The following is a 24673-nucleotide window of genomic DNA, read 5'->3' as shown; positions in this document are numbered from 1 at the left end:
TAAAGAAATTATGAGTGAACATTATCTTTTGAATTATAAAAACATTTAGAAGAGGGACATTCTATCACAGAATAAAATAATAGCATGTGCTTTGTGATATATTAGCAGTAGGTATTGAATTCTTTACATTCTACCAACATTAAGAAATGAAGATGACCTAAAGAAATTATGAGTGAACATTATCTTTGAATTATAAAAACATTTAGAAGAGGAACATTCTATCACAGAATAAAATTATAGCATGTGCTTTGTGATATAGTAGCAGTAGGTAAACAAACATTTAGAGAAAAAATTTACCTCAACATACCCTTTTTTGGTAAAAGTTTGAAAAATCAGAATTCCATTTGATTTTATGAAGTATACCCTTTTACTATATAGGATAGAGGCCTGGTGCATGGGTAGGGGCTGGCTGGTTTGCCCTGAAGGGTGTCCTGGATCAGGGTGGGGGTCCCCACTGGGGTGCCTGGCCAGTCTGGGTGAGGGGCTGAGGGCTGTTTTCCGGCTGGCGAGTGACTAAAGCTTCCAACCGCTCCTTGTTTTCTTCTCTTTTTTTTTTTTTTTTTCTGGGCCAGCTTTAGCTCTGAGGCCTTGCTGCTGAAAACATAGATACAATGTTGCGGTCCGAGCCCGGCTGAATGGAAGCCCTTTTCTGGGGTTTTGTTTAGCTTCTTATTTGCAACATAGTATATAGTTGCTTAGAGTTGCAACTGAGAGGCTGGCAAGTGAGGCGGGGAACGTTGGAGTCTGCAGCAAGCAAGCCTCCCTGCTCGCTTCCGTGCCTGGCTGCCGGCCGCCATCTTGGCTGACAGTTAATTTGCATATACTCACTGATTAGCCAATGAAAAGGGTAGCGGTCGTACGCCAATTACCATGTTTCTCTTTTATTAGTGTAGATAGACTAGAGGCCTGGTGCACAAATTCGTGCATGGGTGAGGTCCCTAGGCCTGGCTGGTGATCAGGACCCACCGAGGCCGGCCAGGGGGAGGGCCAGCAGGGAGGGACCATGGGAGGTTGGCTGGCCACAGGGAGGGACAGCAAAGGTTGGCTATGAAAGTGCATTGACCACCAGGGGACAGATCCTGCATTGAGCGTCTTCCCCCTGGTGATCAGTGAGCATCATAGTGACTGGTCGACCAGTCATTCTGGACTTTCAGCTGTAACAGTGACTTAGGCTTTTATATATATAGACTAGAGGCCCAGTGCATGACATTCGTGCCCTTGGGGGAGGGGGTGGGGGGGTGGTGCCTCAGCCCAACCTGCACCTTTTTGCAATCTGGGAGCACTCGGACTTAGGGCTGCTGCAGAGGCGGGAGAGGCTCCAATCACCGCCGCTATGCTCACCAGCCGTCAGCCCAGCTTCTGGCTGAGCAGTGCTCCCCCTGTGGGAGCGCACTGACCACCAGGGGGCAGCTCCTGCATTGAGCATCTGCCCTCTGGTGGTCAGTGAGCATCACAGCAACGGGAAGGGGGCATATGTAATGCTTTCAACAATAAAGATAAATTTAAAAATAAAACAAAGGCTATAAAAACAAACCAATTTATTTCATTACAAAGCAAGAGTTCTTTAAAACATATAGATATTTTTTTTCTGAATAATGTGTCCCACTGAGCTGAAATCTTTATCAGAATGAGGAACAAAGTTTTCAATGCCAAACCAGTAAAACTAATTGAACACTTATTGATCATTTTATATGTACTGCTTGGTGCTAATTTATCTAAAGAATAAAGATAAATAGAATCACCTGTACTCTATTTACTAGCTCAGAAAACAGTCGGGTAGGGGCAGGAGGTGTTTTCAGTGGCAGTGTTCACAATTTTGTTTTTGTTTGAAGTTCCGTAGAAGCAGAGAAAGGAAAGCAGTTTGTATGCACTTGGGGAAGTAGAGAGTGAATCAAAAAAGTTTTCCTTCATCAAAGAGACATTTGAGATGCCTCGAAGGATTAGCTGTATTTGACCATGCACAGAAGAGAGGGAGGTCACTCCAGGGAAAGGGATCAGAATGAACAGAGGCACACTCCCAATTTTCCTTCTCTCTCTAGCTGTTTTATTACCTCTTCCTCCTTGACCCATCCCTAAATAATTGGGGTTACTCAGGTCTCTAGCCTGTGCTCACTACCATCTCACTACAAATAAGTCTTAAGCAATCTCATCCACACCCATGGATGGCTTGATTCCCATCTTTATGTTGATGACAACTAAATATGTATCTCCAGCCCAGATCTTTTTGCTTAACTCCAGATAAATATAACCAAACCCTCTTCTTTGGTATCTCTCAGACCAAACTCAACAAATTCAACATGTTCAGAACTGAAGTTCATCTCCTCATACTCTTCTTCCTGTAATTTTCCCATTTTGGTTACAGTTACCACGACCCCTAGGTTCTCACATAAAAAACCTGAGTGCGGCCCTGACTGGTGCTTTCAGTGGTTAGAGCATTGGCCCCCATACCTAAGGGTCATGGGTTTGATTCCTGGTCAAGGGCACAGACCTTGATTGCAGGTTCGATCCCTGGCCCTGGTCTGGGAGTTGCAGGAGGCAACAAATTAATGTGTCTCTCTCTCACATCGATATTTCTTTCTCACTCTCTTTCTCTCTCTCCCCTCCCTCCCAAATTCGTGCATGGGTGGGGTCCCTAGGCCTGGCTGGCAATCAGGACCCACCAAAGCTGGTCAGGGGGAGGGCCAGGGGGGAGCGACAGTGGGAGGTTGGCCGGCCACAAGGGAGGAACAGCAAAGGTTGGCTATGGAAGTGCATTGACCACCAGGGGACAGATCCTGCATTGAGCGTCTGCCTCCTGGTGGTCAGTGAGCATCATAGCGGCTGGTTGACCAGTCATTCTGGACTTTCAGCCGTAACAGTCATTTAAGGTCCCAAATTATATCCTTCATTTCTATGTCCTAAATTAGTGAGTAGTACCCAGGCAGCAGGAAGTGAGGAAGGATAAACAGGAAAGGGAAGCACAAGAGAAATGGTGCAAGCTAGAAGTGCTGCTCAGAGGCTAAAGAACGGTACCAGGTATGACTTGGTGTTGGCAGTTATAACAAGTCTACCTGTCTGAAAGCTGCAAACTAAGTAACCATAGTACATGATACTCCTTTGTGGTAGGGAGGGCTCAGGAGTGCTCCCAGCAAGTCCATTTATCTTAGGCTAAAGCAATGCTCTCTGTAGTCATTAGACTAGAAATATTGATGGAGGTTCTTAATGTGTAGGAGGTGAGGTTCTCTCCTCTGATTTGTCTCAGTTAGGGACCTGATGACAAATTTGTGAGTTTTGCATCTCAAGGACTCAAACAAAACTGTATTAAACTAATGAATGAATGAACCATATTTCCTCATTTGAGGACCGTTGATTTATAGCCTTTGTTCATTTATCTTTGTGTGTTCAATGAATTTATAAAAATTCACCTTATAATAAAAAGGGTAACCCTATGGCTGTAAAAAATATATATTTTTCCTCGATTTGTGTATTTGTGTTGGCAAATTTCTCTACATGTTCTTTTCCTTCACTTCCAGACATAGGAATCTTTCCTACTTTGGTATATGCCTGGAAATCTCTAAATGGATCATGGCAAGGGAGACCAGCCCAGAAGGGCACTCCAGATCGTAGGGAGACATGTCTCAAAACTAAATGCTGCAATTAAGGCAGGGTTTTTCATTTTATTGTAAAATGATTCCACATTTTAAAACATGTTTTTCAAACACAACATGCACTCAGTTAACTGAACATTTGGAATAAGACTTTAATATAACTCATTTCACTTGAGTATGTCTATTTTCAGAATGGCCGTTGCGCCAAGGACAAGTTGATCAAGTGACTTCCCCTAAGTGTTTTGGCAATCCACCCTGATGACACGCTGCCAGTTATCAAAAGCACAATCAAGTTCGGTAGAACTAAAGCCTAAGTCCACAGGGTTGACACTACTGGGCTTCGAAAACAGGTCCCCAATGTGCTCAGTGAACCTGTTTAATATCCATCTAGATTCTCTAATTCATTTAGAACAGTTACTTTTATTAGTAGTAAAGTGAATCACGGTAAAGAATGTAAATGGTATGGAAGTGGGAATACAAACTGACTTCCTTTTCCAATGAAGTAAGTAGAAATAGAAGGAAAATGTAAAGAATTTTAATTCTGTGGAGCCCAACTCTATAAAAATAAAGTTAAAAGTGGAAATAAGTAGATGATTTTCCAAGAAACTGGTAAATCATTTATAAGGCTGCCCTGGGACCAGGGATCCAGAGATCATTTTAAATTCAGGTACACTAAGCCCAGGCAGGTCCAGGTGATCTACTTACCAGAGTCACCTTGCCTCCCAACGAGATATTATACCTCCAACAAACTCATTGTGCTCCGTACATATTTGTGGAATGAAGGAGTTCACTACTCAGAGGGAACCAGCAATGAGCCTTGAGAGCTCCTTTTCTGAAGTGCTCTCCTCCATCTGCAAGTCAGATGGTAAGATTTTCTCCTTGCCTGGCCGGTGTGCTCAGCAGTTGAGCATAGACCCAGGACCCAAGAGGATACCAGTTCAATTTCAATCAGGGTCAAGGCATTTGCCCAGGTAATGGGCTCGGTCCCCAGTAGGGGGTGTGCAGGAGACAGCCTATTGATGATGTTCCTCTCTCACTGATGTTTCAATTTCTCTGTCCCTCTTCCTTCCTCTCTCTCTAAAAATTTTAATAAAAACATATTTTTTTTAAAAATTTCTTCTTTTCTTTAGCCCTACTGTCATTAGGATGAGAGACAGTTTCTGATTTAGTAGGAACTTATTTTCACAACTATCCTTATGCTTGCCTGCCCAAATTGACTAAAGGTAATTAAATTCATCCTGGTTACATCAGAATGCGTGGGTTATAAATTTTCTCCTTAACTATTGAAATTAATATCTTTTGGGCTGGGAGGAGAATAGCATAAGGACAGTAAGGCCCTTTGACTTTGACTTTGGTTCAGGTAATTACATGAATCTACATGTGCAGATATCTAAGTCAGAAATACTTATTTTTGCATTAATTTTTACATAGTTCTTAAAGTAGCTTCTAATTATTTAAGAATGACAGACTAGATATTGTTTCTGTTTTCTAAGATGCTTAAGATTACTATTTACTCAGTATGAGGCTTTGTTCACTAGGAAGAAGAGGAGTAGACTCGGTTCATTGCGGGTGTGAATAGACAAGAATGAAAGTGGAAATTAGATTTCATCAAGAAAGGGTAAGAAAGGATTTCATCAGATGAGGCAGAAAAGAAATGTGGTCGTTGTGGCTGGCCAGAGGTCCTTGTCAGTAAAAGGAAGGGAAAAAATCAGGTCCATCTCACTATTTCAAGGAGAGGAGGGGCCCTCTTGAGTTTTATCATGTGCTTTAATTGATAGAGAGGACTGGAAATCGAGACATCTTGGTTCTGTTCCCATAATTTCAATGCTTTCACATTGCTCTTTCTGACTTGATCAAAATATCCTCCGTGTGCAGTGGTTTAAGAGCACAGCACTGTAACCACCATTACAGAACAAGCAATTCAAGTAAGTCATTACATTTTAAGTACTTCTTAATTCAGAAATAAAGGAACTAAATGCAAGCAGGAGATTTAAAAGTCCATAATGATATCAGCTTAAATGAGGCCTCTGGAGTTATGTTGTAAAAACCTTCAACATTCTGTTATTCAACAGCTACTCAGAAAATTAGACAAGAAAGGGCTGCATATCAGAGCCCAGCACTTGCTCCAGGCAGAGCTAATTTTACCCACTTCCTTCTCTCTTGTCCTGGCCTGAGAGAGACAGGGTTCTCCAGTGTCTGACCATCAGACATCTCCAACCTTGACCTTTAAGGCCTCCAGGCCACTCAGATTTGCAATATCTAGCACAGTGGTTTTCACCAGGGCTGCATGTGAGGATCACTTGAGGCAGTCAACAAATTACTGTTAACCCACACCATCTAAATCAGAATCTCTGGGATGAGAGCTTTGTTATTAGTATTTTTTTAAAGTTCCATAGAAAATTCTAATGTGCAGCAGGGATGGAGCTTAGCTCCTGACAGGAGGGAGCAAGAGGCATCCCCACGATCTGATCATGACCCAGGCATTGCTTCTGAGACAGCAGGTCTCCAGGATAATGGAATCAACTCTGCAGGGATTTCTGGCTTCCCAGGGAAGCCTGGCTTGATATTACTAATACTAGAGGACTGGTGCACAACAATTTGTGCACTCGGGGAGGGGGGGTCCCTCAGCCCGGCCTGTGCTCTCTCGCAGTCTGGGACCCCTCGGGGGATGTCCGGCTTGTTTCGTTCCCGCCTCCCTCAACCCCCCAGCCTGGGTTGTTTGTTCCCGCCTCCCTCAGCCACCCGGCCTGGGTTGTTTTGCTCCCACCTCCGCCGCCCAGCTTGTTTTCGGCCGCCTGGCTTGCTCCCAGCCAGTATATGCAAATTAACCCCCATCTTTGGTGGTGGTTAATTTGCATATCGCACTGATTAGCCTATGGGAGGCATAGCGAAGGTACAGTCAATTACCATTTTTTGCTATTATTAGATAGGACTAGAGGCCTGGTGCACGAATTTGTGCACGAGTGGGGTCCCTCAGCCTGGCCTGTGGGATTGGGCCAAAACCAGCTCTCCGACATCCCCCAAGGGGCCCCAGATTGCATGTTTGGGGCCTTGGGAGGAATGCGGGATGTTGGCCAGTCAGGGAGGGACCATGGAAGGGCTCCAGGACATGTCCGGCCCGTCTCACTCAGTCCTGATTGGCAGGACCCCAGCAGAAAGCTAACCTACTGGTCAGAGCATCTGCCCTCTGGTAGTCAGTGCACATCATAGCATATGGTTGAACATTCTTAGCATACCATTAGCATATTACATTTTGATTGGTTGAATGGCTGACCAGATGACCGGACACTTAGCATATTAGGCTTTTATTATATAGGACTAGAGGTCCATTGCATGAAGAGATTCATGCAACAGGCTTTCCCTTCCCCTGGCTGCCGGCACCGGTTTTCCTCTGGCACCCGGGACCCAGGCCTTCGCTCCGGACGGAGCCTTCAGTCTTCGCTCTGCCGCTTCACCCCTATGTATGCAAATTAACTGCCATCTTTGTTTGGTTAATTTGCATACTCTCCTAATTGGCTGATGAGCATAATGGAGGGACAGTTAATTTACATGTTTGTCTATTATTAGGTAAGATGGGGTTAGACTAAATGTACAGGCAAGTTCTACTTTATCTTTTCCCCATCCCCAAGAATAAGGATGAAAGAAAGTTACCTTCGGACTCCCCTAATCAAAACCCAAAGTCACATGACAGGATAGAGGCCTGAGAAATGTCTTATAGAAACCATAGTCCAGTATCATGCACTTAATTTCAGACCAGTTCTTACAGATGGGATTGTATGTGCTCAGCAACTTCAGACTGGCACATCAGTCTCTTTGAGCTAGGGCCTTTTTTGTTTTGTTTTGTCTTCAATTTATTTAAATTAAAAACAAAAAAACAGTTCGATCATGTCTGTGTCTCCTCCCTCTCAACCTCTGGCAAACAGCAATCTGTCCAATCTGTTCTCTGTATCTTTGTTATTTTATTTTTTAGATTCCACATCTGAGAGATTATTCGGTATTTACCTTTGTCTGGCTTATTTCACTTAGTGTAATGCCTACAAGGTCCATCCATGTTGTCACAAATGGCAATATTTCATTATTTTTTATGGCTGAATAATATTTCATTATAAATACACACTATAATTTCTTTATCCATCCATCCATTGGTGGAGACTTAGGTTGTTTCCATATCTTGGCTAGGGTGAATAGCCCATTTTACAGATGAGGAAACAGACAATTCAGAGAACTTCAGTAATCAACACAAAATCACCTTTCTGGGAAGGGGCCAAATCAGGATTAAACTTTAGTCTTTCAGATGCCAAGTCCTGTGCTATCCACCTCAGCACACCGCGATGCCGCCGGTGAGCAGCCAAGCATCAGCCGTAAGCAGGAGGCAAACCAATTGGTCTTGGTAATATTATGATCAAGATCTCTTTTTTTTTTTTTTTTTTTTTTTTTTTTAGCATGGAGCTGAGCTTTCAGACATTTTGATGTTCTTAGCCCAAAACTAAACCTCTCAAGACAATTTGATCAAGGATAAAAGAAGCACTTTTCACCTAATTCTGACTTAAGTTTTGAGAATTCAGCTACCGGTGCCAATATACACTCTCTTTAATGGGAGACTCTTTTCTTCCTGAACCAGGGAAGAAAGGGAGGGACTCCAGGGAGGAAGGGGAGATTCTTTGGCACAGAAAAACTGCTTCCCTATATGCTACTCCTTAAAAAAGAAGATAAATAGGAGGAGTGTGTCCTACAGATTTGTGAAGAAATTAAGAACACTTGCTGTGACACTGTGTTCCAGTAATTAAAGATTGATTTGTGGTCACAAACTCTTTTAAATGGAATGGGTTCAACTTTATTCTCATCTTAACCTGAATTACTTTAATTATTGGACAATGGTAGTTTTAACTGGGGCTAATAAAGGGAGTGCTTTCTGAATGGGTCACGGGAGACCCAGAACATAAAGTGGAAGGAAAGATGGAAAATAATCCATTTTTCTTTCTTAGACACATTTTTTAAGATACATAAGCATAAATCCAGATATGTAACTGCCGGATTTATGTTTCATGCCTGAACTGCTCTGATCACTACAAGTAGGACATTAAAAGTCCAGTGGCTGCATCTTTCAGAGTTTTAGTAAATACTTACAGTACTGAATAACATGGATGGAGATGGGAAGAAGAGACCAAGCCTGCCACTTTGCAACTGCCTCGCCAGGGCTGCTCAATGAGGGTTTGATTCCAACTGGTGTGCTGCCAGACAAGGAAGCTCTCAGGCAGCAAGGAGGTAAGAGATGGCCCCAGTCCTGGAGTAAGTCACTTGTCCCAGAGAGGATCCCCAACTACGTTCCAAATACTCTTAAGTTTACCAGTTTGTGATACAAATATTTTTATTTTTTATGAGTAACATCATGTAAAAAATGTTAGGAAGAGTCCTCTAGACAGGAAGCAACAGCAAATGTAAAATCAAACATTTCTACAACACACGGCCCAACCCAGAGTACCGAGATTTGTTAGGGCAGCTTACATCCCAGCTTACCACGTGTTCAGCCCGTGCTCCCCACACAAAAGTGGAGAAATCCTACCTCTCCATTCAAGTAGACATTTCCCAACAGGAGCAATATGTATGCGTACGTGCAGATCTTTTCCCAATATTTCTGTGGGCAGGCAAAAAAGGACTGCAATATGAAATCCACAGAATTTCTATGTTCAATATGCATGGAATTTCTATATTTAGTCAGTGAGTAAGAGTTTACATACTATTGTATCTTACATGTAAGAGTTGATCTAAAAGAAAACGAAGAGAAAATCTGAATTTTTTGAAAGTAGAATGTGTTATAAGGGGAAATATATATGGTAATCAAATATATACACATACACACATACATACATGTATTTGACAATAAATTAAGTATATATTTGCCAAATATGTATATGAAAATTAAATATACATATATATATTTGGCAATTAAGGTAAGTGCAAATATTTGAGATTTTCAAACATCAGCTCTTTGAAGAAATAAAATGCCCCGCAATGCTCACCCTATTACATATCCTGACAAATAAATATAAAGGCAACTATTTAAGAATGAGCATGAAGGGCCTATGCTGAGTAGAAAGCATGGCATTCTAGGATTACAATGATAATTCTACTTTTACAGAATTGAACCGGACAGCATTGTTAGTCCTAAGTGCCTTTCCCTTGGAGGTTACATAAAAGAATGACGGTATATTGAATGACCTTTAATTATTCAGTTTCCTTCTAAGGATAGTGATCTGTACTCTAGATCCAACTGTGGGTCAGAGACTGAATAAGAGAAACTCAAAGAGAATAGAGGCAGAGGGACAAATAAATAGAAAAACACAAGCACTTGATCTGTTTCCTTCGGACAATTTCTTTCATTCTTTAGGGCATGTATATAGTTATCCTTCCTCCCTCTCCTTTTGAAATAAACAAGTTTACTAACACCAGGTAGAAACGGAAAGTTTGAATTTTAAATTTGGAAAGGCTCTGAAACTGTGGGTACGAAGCAACTGGAGAGCAGAGTATCACCTTCCGAACACATACCACACCTCCAGCTCTACAAACGTTGGGCCTTGGCAACAGGAGGTTAGCAGCGTGCAGCTGGGAGCTGCTTTCTACACAGGGTAGAAACAGATGTGGAAGTAGCTCATCATTTCAGAAACACAACAGCCTGGCATGGTGAGCGCTGCACTGGGGCCTGGTACTCGCAGAAGGGCCAGAGGGTTCTCTGTCTCTCCAGACCCCAGAAGGTATGAGCTATTGGATCAACCAAGTGAAAAAGAACATCTTGATTTAACAAGTAACTGCCAAATCACCGACCGTTTGTCTTGCCCAGGGTTCAGCACTGTAGCTCATCAGCTAGCACAGACCCCTTGCTACCATCAGAGGTTTGTGAGGAGGCTGGCGACTGGCACATGCCCAACTTTACACACTGGCATTTACACTATCGGGGATTCTAACCCGCCCCCCACAAAATGAAAAGCATTCTTTATTGTGGGAGGTACTGCAGAAGATGATGTTTCTAAGACCATTGACAGATGGTAAAGAAAGACAAGTGTGGAATTTAGAGCGAGGCTGTACTAGAACAATGTTTTCAAGTTCAACCTGAGGTCAATAGAGTTTGCTAGATATGAGAAACATGGAAATAAATGTTCTTTCTCTTTTCCAATTGATTTGAGGAAAATATTCACTCTGAGAAAGCACTTCCTTATGCTTCTCGAGATGAAAAGAAGGTTTCTATTTATGTACTATCCAAATGTCCTGGTGAGAAGCAAAACTTATTTGTCAAACACACTGAGCCTACCCACCCAGGTTGACTCATCCACCGTCTCATATGCACTTTGCAATCCAGAATCTTTAAAAAGGAAAATCACATATTTTGTTGCTGTTTCTTCCCAGATACTACTTATTCTGACTTTTGCAGCTTTACAGGTTTTTTTTTTCTTCTTCACTATGTTACTTTTAAAAGCTTTTTGGCTTATTGTTAATTTCCCCCTTTTCAGGCTCAGTTGTACAATATGGTATGTGTGTTGGCTTGTAATTATGGAGCTAAATTTATGGGCCTGCTATAGTTCAAATGATATTCTATTTTTGCTTGTTTTATTTTTGCCTGGGCTTGATATGTTTTATGAGTTTCTTTCCTATAGTACTGGCATTCATATCTGGTATAACCAAAATTCTATCTCTTATTTAATATCCCTTCAACATTACAAACCTAAGTATTTCCTTTTCTTTTGTATGATGTTGGAGCTTGTTGATTTTCTTTTTAATATCTGGAAACATTTCCTTCCACATCAGAAACTCAAGTTTGCAAGAAACCCCTTTGGGAGTCTTTACTTGTGTGTTTGGAGGGCAGAGAGGAGAGTGGCCCTCCTGTCCACTGAGTTCAGAGACCCTCTGTACAGCTGTGGGGGATGGGATGAGGTTGGTGAGGGGAGACAGAGGGTCTGATTCTCTTCCCCCTGCTCCAAAGCACTTACCTGCCTGATTTCCCTTTTCTGCTCTAGTGAGGCGCTGCCTCATTGCTCCCATTAGTAAACAGACTGCTCTTTTCCAGGCTTCTCAGTTGCAGGACAAATGAGCCGGCCCCTAGTGCTGGAATATCTTGTACAGGCTGACTTGACCCACCAAGGAAAATTTGAAAACAGAGAACAAAATTGTAGAGGTTTGGAGAAACACAGGGCAGCTCAGAAAGTTAGGGGCCTGCCTCAGCCCGTGGAATAAACATCTTCACAGACCACTCCACCCAAAGGAAGCTATAAAAACCTTAATGCTTCCTCAGGAGACCCTGGCCCTGCTCTAGCTATATGATTTTGCACAAGTAACTTCTCTAGGACCGATTTCAGATAAGCCAAGGATGAACAGTTCAAGGGAATCTTCAGGCCCAACTCCCACTCTTTCTAGTATGGAAACGGAAGGGGGGAGCAGTTGAGCAGCCTGCCAAGGACCCGGGTAGTTAGACTCAGGGCTCCTGACTGTCAATAAAAAAATATTTTTTTTCACCACATCACACAACCTAATTATGTGCATGGAGGGGGTGGGGGTGGGGGCAATTGCTAAAGTTTATAGAAGTTTTCATGCTCCACAAGTCTCTGACTGTAGGAAGCTGGGTTCAGAGCAACCATTCACATTTCTCTGTTCCTTTTTCACTTGTCTCCTCTCTCTTCCCACCCAGTTTCTTCACATCCCATCACTAATTTCTCTCCTATCTCCTATTTCCCTCCTGTTCATGATTCTGAGTTTAGAACTACCTTCTCAGGAGTTAGGATTTATTTTGCATAGTTTATTTACTTTGGAGGAAGAGCACCGGAGATAACCAACTGGTAAATAAAAATGTTGTCCCTTCAAAGAGAGAGTGTCTCCAAAGAATTTTTTTTAGAGAGAGAGAATTGAAAGGAAAAAAAATGTTTTATATTTTGGGTTTCCAAGTCTAAACCATTTCTATGAAAGGGAGCTAGAAGGAAAAGTTTGGAGGCCGGCTTCTGGAAAATGCAGGGTTCTAATTCAAGTGTTGTCTGAGCAAGAGAGAAAGCAGAGAGTACTCGCTGTACTAATGCGAAAAAGATGAATGACACCTAAATGGGTTTTCTTTGCATCACAGACCGTGGTTAAGTGTTCTACATGCATTTGTCACTGCTATTAATGTAATCACATAAAACTTTCTCTTGTTCTCAAGTGCTTTTTAAGTGAGCTATTTGAGCTTTTGATTCTGCAGGTTTTCCTTCTCTTTCAAAATTAGCAAAGGTAATATGTGAGCCCTGAAACTTTTTTTTTTTTTAATGTAAGAGCAGAGGTAAAGACAAGAATATAGTAGGGTAAATGGAGAACTGCGGGCGTTACCTTTCAAGGGATGCTACCCGTAATTGTAATAAAAATATCCTGAGAGGATTATAAAGGATGTTGCGAGTGTTTTCTGTATTATCTAATATTAATGCCAGATCATCCATACAGGCCTTCCGCACAAGTATTCTCCCCCGACTGTGTTTTCCCTCTGACTCAGGAGCTCGGGCCACCTCTAGGAGAGATCCCAAATCTCAGCTGGACTCACCCAGCAGGGGCACCTGAGGATGGGGACAGAGCAGTCCCAGGCCTTGAATTTGGCTTTCCCATTTCCTTTCCTGAGGCAAATTATGTAACCTCTCTAAGCTTCAAGCCTCATACAATACCTGCCTTACATGACTCCACTGAGGTAATGCATGGAAAGCAGCTTTCAAAGAGGCTGACACCGAAGATGCACGGACTGCTTCAGGTTTGTTATATCCACCATTCTACTGAAGGGCCATGAAGTTACCCAAAGTACCCTTGAAAGCCCTTATGACTTTCTTACCCTGTCATAGTCCAGAAGTAGGCTCATTTTTGTTTTGTTTTGTTTTAAATTAATATAATTTATTTTTAGAGCAGTTTTAGCTTTACAGAAAGATTGAGCAGAAAGTTCAGAGAGCTCTCATTTATTCCCCACTCCCCCACACACCCCCATAGTTTCTCCTACTATTAACATCTTGCCTTACTGTGGTATATTTGTTAGAATTGATGAACCAATATCGATATATTATTGTTCAGTAAAGTGCTTAGTTTACATGAGGGTCACTCTTCTTTCTGCAAATTCTATTCTTTCGACAAATGTATAATGACATGTGTCCACCATTATAGTATATAGAGCAATAGTTTCACCGCCTTAAACATCCCCTGTGCTTCACCTTTTCATCACTCCTTCCCTTTCTCCAAAGTCCTGGCAACCTTTTATTGTCTCATAGTCTTGACTTTTCTAATGTCAACTAGTTGGAATCAGACAGTATTTAACCTTTTCAGATTGACTTATTCTGAAAAGCCATTCAGCAATATACATTTAAATTTTCTCCATGTCTTTTTGTGGCTTAATAGCTCATTTCTTTTTATTGTTGAATAATTTTCCAGTGTATGAAGACACCACAGATTGTTTATACAATCCCCTATTGAAGGACATCTTAGTTGCTTCCAAGTTTTGACAATAATGAATAGACCTGCTATCAACATTTGTGTGCAGGTTTTTGTGTGGACATAAGTTTTCAATCTATTTGGGTAAATACCAAGAAGGACAATTAGATGGGATGATAAGAGCATGTTTAGTTTTGTAAGAAACCGCCAAACTGTCTTCCAAAGTGGCTGTAATATTTTGCATTCTCACTAGCATTTTTGAAATGCTGAAAAATTCTTTGGATAAAAGGGCAAGTTCTATTATGGATTACAAACATTTGCAAGTCTCTCTATTTTGTTTGCATCCAAAAGTTAGGGTTATTTGAATTTCTAAAGGACTCAAACTTACATTCCAAAGGCTCCCTACATCTGAAAGTTATTTCTTCCTTGTATAAAAAGTATAACGACCCACATGGGAAAAATATTGTTACATGCATGGTAAGTAAAAAACTTATTAATGGCAAATTAGATAATTTTACTTTTTAAAAAAATTTGAAAGCCAACATACACCAAAAAAAAAAGATAGATCATTTACAAAATATGAGAACCATAAAACCAATGAGGAAAAAATTTTAAATTGAAATGATGCTGTGATATGGGTCAACCTAAGGAGATAACATAAAAGAAAAAGGAAAATAGATAGTTTGTGAAGCCAAAGTTACATTTTGCTTATTTAGGTTATTTTTTTAAGGTCTGATGTTTACATGTTCATTATTATACGGATCAGATCTTTTTAAAAAATATATATTTTTATTGATTTCAGAGAGGGAGGGAGAGGGAGAGAGAGAGATAGAAACACCAATGATGAAAGAGTCATTAATTGGCTGCCTCCTACACACCCCACACTGTGGACCAAGCCCACAACCCAGGCATCTGTCCTGACCAGGAATCGAACCATGACCTCCTGGTTCATAGGTTGATGCTCAACCACTGAGCCACGCCGGCCAGGCATTATACGTATCTTACTGTGACCTTAAGTCAAACATACATCATAAGAAATGTCTAATTTTTTTCTGACATAATGAGACAGGTTAAAATAAGGATAGTCAGAGAGGAAGGGAAAGGGGAATTGAGTAGTGACTTGGGAGGCGGGGGTTATTCTTGGAATGAGGTTGAGTATCTTTGAGAGATGTTTCCACACACTGACTGAGTCGGTAGACTGCAGTGGAATGGCTTTACCTAAAAACTTTGCTGCTCATATAAAATTTTGGCTGCAGAAATCCCAATTTATGATTGGTCAAGTAAGAACCAGGCAAACTTTTTGACGGCTGTCCAGTTAGCCAATAGGTCTGTAATTCAGGAAGAGAAAGGAATTGCTGTTTTAAAAAATGGTCAAATACCCTGATCAGACAAAGTATATGTCTACTTTGCTGATCCTGAAATAAAATGTATTGAGGTAAGACTGGAAGAAGGATAATTGACATGGCAGTGGATAAAGTGGCCAGTTCTTGAGCAGACTCCAAGAAAGAGAAGAAAGGTCTGGACGGTCTCAGGGCAGCAACAGAGGAGTAGGTGTGGCTACCAGGTTGTCAGAGAAGAACCCTGCCAGCACAGTTCCTCTGCTGATCTTTCTCAGGTGATACTCTTGCCTGCTTCCTACTGGCTTTTCCTGACCCAACAAGTGTTCTGAAAGTCCTTAAACATGACCTGAAACATGACCAGAGGTGTCACCTGTCAGGACCACAGCTGGGGGAAAACTGGTGGTCTGAAAGTTTAAGCAGAAGCAGATTTGACATTGCAAAATATGTTGGGGCAAAGGCAAGGGATAAAAATCCAAGGAGTACTGGATTTGGGAAGGCAGAGATGGAGAAATAGGAAGAAAAAGCAAGAAAACTGGTTGAGTTACATCTGTTCACACCTAACAGATGATTTAAAACAGAATAATTTGCCATTCTTCACATATATGCAGTCTCAAAAGTATCACAAATAATGATTGGTGAAAGTGGGATTGTAAATGTTCAGTCCCTATCTACTTGAGATAATGTTTCCAGGTAGTTAGAGGAAGAGAATAAAAATCATGCTGGGCTGGGTCTGTTCCCAGCATTGGAACTTGGCAGCTTTCTCAGTTTCACTCAAGTTCTCAGGTCAAAGGAATCAAGTAGAAGAGGTATTCATGTAAACACGCTGTGTTTTTCTGTGAGTTACAGACCTACTCCAGTTATTTATTTTAGATTTGCAAAAATGTTCTCATCCTAGTAGCTTCGGGGCATGTGACAATATAAAAATTAAAACTCGTTAGAGAAAATTTCTATGTATTTCAGCCTTATACAATAGCTTCCTCCTGATCCTCAGGAAACATTAAGATAAGAATTCCTGTAGATCATTTGCATTATTTTCTAATTGCTGATGAATTTAAAAAATGTTTTAAGACACATCTACAATTAAAGAACAGTCTCATCAGTAGGGGATGGTAATTTTTTTATGACACACTATAGATTATAAAGTAGAATCTACAAATTTTCTCCCTATGTTTTCTTTTTTAATCCTCACCCAAGGCTATTTCCATTAACTTTTAGAGAGAGCGGGAGAGAGAAACATCAATGTCCCAGAGAAACATCGATCAGTTGGTTGCCTCTAGTATGGGCCCAAACTGGGGATCGAACCCACAACCTAAGTATGTGCCCTGACTGGCAGTCTAACCTGCAACCCTCTTGGTGCAGAGGACAATGCTCAACCAACTGAGCCACCCAGCCTGGCTTCCTCTGCTTTTTACAAACACTTTTTCAGAGGTTATGATGTCTCATTCTCTCCATAGCTTTGCAAGTGTGTGCTCTTTCTACAAAGTTCACTGTTCACTGCATCTGATGAGTTAGACCTGGGAAATCTAATCCAAGGCACTGGACTCTGAGGAGAGCTGCACTTTTGTTTTGCTTCATGTGGAAGGTGGGACCTCTGTGTTTAGTCATCCAAACATATTATGCATGAAATAATTTGTATTAGAACTCTGACACTGCTTCTCTTTAAGAAATGGATATCTATGAGTGAAGTAAATTTTCGATGATTAACATTTTTAGCCTTTCCAAATGTCATCACTATCTTATTTTAAGTCAATATCACTATCATCTTTAAGTCAATAGTTTTCAAATATTTGCTTCCAGTATTATAAAATTGGGATTTTGAATACTCATTTAGGATGTGTTAGACAGTTCACACATACTTATGGGTACCTGTGGTGTGCAATTCATAGTACTGGAGCTATTTAAAATAAAATAGGGAGTAAAATGTTTTATCTCTTTTGCAAAGTAATTTATTGGCTCTTTGGAGAAAAAAAATATTAGCAGACAAAACAATTTAAGTATAATTTTAAGGCGACACTTAAACACATGCTAAATAATCCAGTGTGGTTTTAGGGCTGTGGAGCAATGAATTAAGAAGAAACCAGTATGGGTTGGGTTATGTTGTGATGACTTCCTGGAATACCCAAGTTTTGACCCAGATTTTGATTGCTAGGTATTAAAGGGGAGGCATTACAAACAGAGGGGAGGGCATGTTAAAGCAAGAAGCACTTAGTAAGTCTAGGACATAAAATTCCCAATTAATTAGACAAAGAATGTTCATGATATGAATAGGGAAAATGAACATACGTAATGAATTTCTATTTTAAATGAATTTTAAAATTTGTTTTAGGATTAACTTTTCTTGTTTTAGTTAGGACTTTTGGGTTCAAATCATGCAAATCAATAGTTAAAGTAAAAAAGGAGGGTTGATTTATTATGTAAATACTGGGAGACATCTAGAATACTGAGAGGTCTAGGGGGATTTAAAAAACATATTATGGGTATTCACAATATGCCAGAAATGAGATAGTCATGGGAACCTCTTCAAAGACCCCGATTCCCCACCAAAGTTTTCTTCCCATCTTTCTGTTCCTTTTGCTCTCCTTTTGTCTTTCCAGACTATTTTCTCTGCTTCCTGATCTATGTGGTAAAAAACATGCCCCAAAAGTTTACATCTTCTTTCATCGGCCCATTGAGGGTGGAATCTCTTGGACTTTAGTCAAAATTGTCAAGAAAGTGACTCTGCTAGGCTCAGCTGATTTCAGGTGACTACCCCTGGACCAATAAAACTGGAGTCTGTTGGACATTCTCACAATGTGTGAAGATGGCTGCCAAAAACCTGTGCCTGTGACTGAGTGGATTAAGGTAACAGAAGAATCCCAAAGGAGGGAGGTCAGATAACCCAATGTGTGTCTACTATACTTACATAACTAAATACTTAAATCCATTGAGTTCACACTTATGGTAGCTGTGAAATATTTTATGAATTAAGCTGCTTTAATGGATTATTAGGAAGCATGAAATATATAGTCTTCATTTGCAGGATGGAATGTCCTGTGGCCCAGTCAGGCCAGTAAGACAGGCTGAGGTAGCCTGAGCTCTGGAATCTATATATATATAAAGTCTAAGTGACCATTACGACCAAACAACCAGAACGACCAGTCAACCAGTCACTATGACATACACTGACCACCAGGGGCAGACGCTCAGCGCAGGAGTTGTCCCCTGATGGTTAGTGCACTCCCACAGCCAACCTCCCGCGGCCCCTCCCCACAACCAACCAGCCCCCTGATAGGCCTCAATTGCCAGCCAGGCTGAGGGACCCCACCTGTGCATGAATTTGTGCACCGGGCCTCTAGTAAAATAATAAAATTGCATAATGGAGTTATGAGTGTTGCTTTATTTCAACAAAGAAGATAATATGAAAGAGGAGGCATTATGTTAATAAACTGAGGGAAAAGTATGTGGGCCATTGTAGTATGTATGCTATAAAAACACTTAGTATATCTTAAAAGAGAATCTGTTCATCACCATCATCACTGGTTTGTTCAAAGTAAAGTAGGTTAATATCCAGCTTGTTTTTCCTAAGACCTAACAAGATTTGGGGCTTGGGAGGCTGTGACCAACTTGGAACTATTCTTCATTCATGCAGGCTGAGATATAGAAGGTGTACCTCAGAAAGCCTAGGTCTTACTCTGGAAGTTCTCCAAGATTATACAATACTAAGAAGAAAGTTGAGAGGAGAGAAGACAGGAAAGCTGAGATTCCCAACTGTAACAGGCTGAATTGTGTAATAGTCTGAAGGAACAAAAATGAGCAGCAAGCCTGTGACCTCCAGGAGGCAGAGGGAGCAGAGTAAGGGGCAAGCCCAGAAAAGTAAGTTTTGTGGGGTAAGAATCCTGTCATCTAGTGTTCCCAGTGCCTAGAATGATATCTGGCACATTTCTGATGCTCTTCAATATTTGTTTAATAATGAATGGTTGAGTGAATAAATGCATTCACAAGAGGTGGATTTGTACAATTCAGCACACAAAATAAAAGTCCCTTTCATGTCAACTTGCGTATGTGCTGCACAAAATGGCTTTAAAAGTAACTGGCTACAGCAGAGTGGAAATATGCTCCTAAAAAGGGTACAATCAAGAAGAAAAAGCTATGTGTGCAAAAGGTCTTTCCTTTCATACATCACCATAATAATTATCTCCATTATTATCATAGTAATTAAGCTTCCAGAAAGTGTAGAATCTGTCTCTTTTTTCCTCTGCTGCTTGAGTATACTGTTTTATCTTTTTTATTGAGAAAAACTTCAGAAGTAATACCAAGTAAAATTGAATGTGTGGTATTATCATAAGAACAATTACACCTTCTCCATTAAAGATTTTTTCTTTAAGTATATAATATTTTCCATTTACTATCTTCTAGACTTGGGCAATATCTTATTGGCAGGATCAAACTCCTCCTTCTAATATTTGACACTCTCTTTAACCTTATCTGATCCACCTATGAACTCAGTCTAATGCCTTTCCATGTATACACCACAGCAATTAAACTGACATTTTCTCTTAATTCATGTCATTTTATTTCCTAGGTTTCGGTTATGTTTATCCCCATTCCTGGATACTATCTCCCTCTCCTATGAGTTGCTACCCTCACTTTTTAAGTTCTGGTTCAAGATGTAGTGCTCCCTAAAACTTTTATGTGTCCAGTCATTTTTCACCAAGTGTTGATTGTATTAGTCATTTTTAGAATGAAGTCAGTGTTTTGGGTACTCTGCATAGATTTTTCATGGTAGGCATTTGATAAATATTTGTTGATATTTTTCTCCATCTGTGGTTTTGAAATTCAGTTTTTCTTTTCATAAGCTGCATTTAAAGGCAACTATGACCCTAGTCAGTGGATAGAGCATCAGTCTGTGGACTGAAGTGTCCTAAGTTTGATTCTGGTCAAGGGCACATGCCCCAGTTGTGGGCTCAATCCCCAGTAGGTGGCGTGCAGGAAACAGCCGATCAATGATTATCTCTCATCACTGATGTTTCTCTCTCTCTCCCTCCCTCTCCCTTGCTCTCTGAAATCAATAAAAATATATTTTAAAAATGAATAAATAAAATAAAATAAAGGCAACTATGGCCTAGAACACTAGCTAAAATGCCATGAATAAGTGATGTGTTACACATTTCACATGAGCACATTATGCGACACAATTTCTTACGTCCTTCTGAAGTAGGAGCATATGAACATGATCTGCATGCAGCCAATGAGTTTTGTTCATTCCAATGTAGAATATTATTATTTCCAGATTTCATCAGTCTTATATATTTTTCTTTGATTTCTCTTTCTGCCGTACGATAAGTATATTAGTCACACCAGGTCAGAACTAAAAGTCTCTGCCCGAGTTTATGAACTTTACAATGACTTTTTCAGAAGCAACATCTGGCTATAAGAAGGACGTCACAAACAGCTGCAGTGGATGTTGAGCAAATGACAGCAGGTTATCATGAGTTCACACTGCTGTAGGGCTGGGCTCCTACCGTGACTTTCTCTTCCGTAGTCGTCTCCTGCTCTTTGGCTGTCCTTCTGATGAGCTCTAAGTCATTCTTCTAATGATGATGGCTTATAATTAGAAAGCACTTTTCTATAGTCAGATGTGGTCCTAAGCCAAAGAAATGTAGCATTAATAGTAAGCATCCCATTGATAAAAAGATGATTAATATTCATAATATAATTTATTTAAAATGTATGCTTCTTGCTTTTGGTAATAGGAGAGTAGCATATAGTGGAAAAATCCTTCTGCCTTTGGCAATTGTAAACTCTAGACCAAATATAAAGCATAAATGCTTAACCTTTTAAAGGGCAAGCAAAAGTAGGCAGAAAATGGAGGCAATATGATCCTTGAAATAAGGGAAACAAACTGGATGAGATATAAATTTTTCTGGCTTTATAGACCAAACCCATTTGGTCTATAGTGTCATTTAAGACTGATTTTTTTTTCTGGCTTTTCTTTTTAGAGCAAATCCAGTCCGTGAAGCATATGGGGTCTAGAACTCAATCAAAAAGCAGAAGTCTTTCTGTACTGAGAAGTCAGAAGTCAGAGTTCAGGGCTGCCAGGAAATTGAAGGAAGGAATTCTGCGCAGGAAGCCGCCCGTCCCCAATGGGAGCAGATCCTCAAATCTGCCTACCAACTACCATCAGATTTGTCTGAACTGCACGAATGAGAAGCAAGAATGTAATGTTCTGGTGTAAATCATGTGCAGGAATGCTGAGAGGGCTGAACAGAGATTTCAACATCTGCCTAGTCCTGAGGGGACAGAATTTGACATTTAAGTCCTACTAAGGTAACAGGGCTTAGTGAACGTCTTGAACTTCCTATTAAAACCCCAGAAGGGCCACACCTTAGGAGGAGAATCACATCCCAGAACTAAGATAAAACTGAAATAGATCCATCCTAACATGGCTCAAAACTAAAGTCAAATATTGACAGGATCAAGGTGATCACAAGTAATTTAACTGCCTGCTAAAACCCCCTCAACACTCTTCATAGAAAACTGCAGAATACAGAATCCCTACACTGTATTAATTCACAATTCCTAATATAAATATTTTAAAATTATTAGGTGTGCATCAAAAGTTAAAAAGTTATTAATTGTTTACAAAATATTACACAGGAAAATGTGAACCATGGTCAAGAAAAAGATCAGTCGAAACAGATTGACAGATCACTCTGATGCTGAAGTTGATAGCCAGGGCTTTAAGATAACTGTGGTAAATGTATTAAAGGATCTTCAGGAAAATGGATGAAGAAATAGGTAATTTCACTAGAGTTGTGGAAACTGTAAAAAAGAAAAAATACACCTAAAATTTAAAATACAATATCTGAATTTATAAAGGCATTGTTGGGATGAACAGCAAATTGGACAATGCAGAATAAAGGACCAGTAAACTTGAAAAGAGGTCAACAGAAAGTTGTTGAAGCTACTTTTGTGACCTAAAATATAGTCTATCCCTGAGAATGTTCCATGTGCACTGGAGAAGAATGTACAATCTGATGTTCTGGGATGGAAGGTTCTGTAAATGTCAATTATGTCCATTTGGTCTATAGTGCCATTTAAGACTGATTTTTTTTTCATTGATTTTCTTTTGGAATGATCTGTCTAGAACTATCAATGAAATATTTAGGTCCCCTAAATATTGTGTGTTTTTGTCAGTTTCTCTCTTTACTTCTGTTAGTAGTTGCTTTATATATTTTGGTGCTTCCTAATTGTGTGCATATATATTGAGAAGTGTTATGTCTTCTTAATGCAGTGTCCTCTTTATCATTATAAAATATCCATCTTTGTCTCTCATTACCTTTGTTATCTTGAAATCTATTTTTTCAGATATAAGTATGGCTAAAAATGTTAATTCTCATAATTCCCACATAATACACAAAATGCAGATTTCCGTAGGAACTTGACCAAGGTCATGGTTAGTAGGCATTTAAAAGTGTAATGGTTAAAATATGGGTTCTGGAATGAAGTAGACCTGGATTCAAATGTTGTCTTTCCACTAACTAGCTGGGTATACTTGAAAATTTTATTTAGTGCTTTAAACACCAGCTTCCTTATCTAAAAAGTAAGCATAATAGTGTCACTTAAGTTGTGAAAACTGAATAAAATAATTAATTTAAAGAAAAGTATTTCCCCCCCCCCAAAAAAAAAGAAAAAGAGAAGTATCCCAAAGCTAGGAGATACTTACTTAGTAAGCTCGCCACAAATGTTAGCTATTGTTATTATTTGATCTGAGATTAAAACTCATTACTGCCTGCCTATGAAGTCCACATCATTAACCATTGCACCATATTACCTCTGTCTCTTAGAGAACAACTCAAAACCATGAAAATGAAAAACACAAAACAAAACAAAACCCTTCTCTATCAGAGAATCAAGAGTATAGAAAATACAAAAATTCCTGCCAAGTTAAAGAAGAAAAAATCTGCTATTCTCTTTGATAGAAGACATCTGTTTTGAAAGTTGGTAAACTTGAGGGTAGAAATATTTATTTTAAATACCTTTAGATACTCAAGATTCCATCTCACACAGTATTTTATGGTTTTGTTACAGCAGCACATTTTCTGTACCAACCCAAACAAACAAATCATTACCAAATATGTGTATCTCAGAATAGCAATACTCATGTCAAGCTTTTGGAATTGTTAGGGGTAACAGCATTTTTCTTGTTTTGGCTAGTTATACTTTTTAACAAAAATTTTTTTTTTTACCACCAAATCAACCTGATGAGCCAATAAAATTACTGTCATGATTTACAAGATTTTATTTTTCTTTCTTTTTTGCCCTTTGAAAGGGTCATAAGCAGCAAGGAAGCTTCCTGCCTATGAAATGCCTACCTCTAAATAGCAGTACTGAAATGTTCTATTTTGCTATCCCTGGTACTTTAAAATGGCTCAATTCCAGGCCTTTAAATAATTAAGGCATTATTTATTTCATTCATTTATTCACTGAAAAATTTTAGTGAGCATCTGCTATATGCCAGGTACTGTGTAAGGCATTATGGGACATACACAGAAGAATAGACTATCTGGGAGAGGACTCAGAAGAGTGTGCAAGTCGTGATATATATTCAGTGTGACAACTGCTGTGACAGAAGGATTGGGACAGAAGCAATAGAAAGATAGAGGAGGCCCAGCCTAGTGTTGCTCAGTGATTAGAATGTCAGCCCACATACCAACAAGTCATGGGTTCAGTTCCCGGTCAAAAGCATGTACTAGGGAAATGAAAAATCAAAATCACAATGGAGTATTACCTCACATCTGTTAGGATGACTATTATCCAAAAAACCCACAAAAGGAAGAAAAGAGAATCCTTATGGATTGTTGGTGTATATGTACTACACTGATGCAGCCACTATGGAAAACAGTATGGCGGTTCCTCAAAAAAGTAAAAATAGGATTCCCATTTGATCCAGCAATCTCTGTGTATATAAAAGAAATTGAAGTTAGGATCTTGAAGAGATAATTGCACTCCCAGATTTATTACTGCATTATTCACAATAGCCAAGATATAAAAGAAACTTAAATGTCCATCAATGGATGAGTGGATAAAGAAAATGTGATATATACATGCAATGGGATATTATTCAGCCTTTAGAAAGAAAGAAATCCTGCCACATGCAACAACATGGAGGGACCTATGCTAAGTAAAATAAGCCTGGCACAGAAGGGTAAATACTGCATGATTCCACTTCTATGAGAAATCTAAAATAGTCTAACTTATGGAACCAGAGCAGAACTGTGATAACCAGGGACAGGGGGAAGGGAAGATGGGATGGTGTTGGTCTAAGAGAACAAAGTTTCAGTTATGCAG

The sequence above is a fragment of the Myotis brandtii genome, unplaced genomic scaffold (genome assembly GCF_000412655.1).
Source record: "Myotis brandtii unplaced genomic scaffold, ASM41265v1 scaffold92, whole genome shotgun sequence".
NCBI classification, from domain to species: domain Eukaryota; kingdom Metazoa; phylum Chordata; class Mammalia; order Chiroptera; family Vespertilionidae; genus Myotis; species Myotis brandtii.
This window is presented reverse-complemented; position numbering follows the sequence as displayed.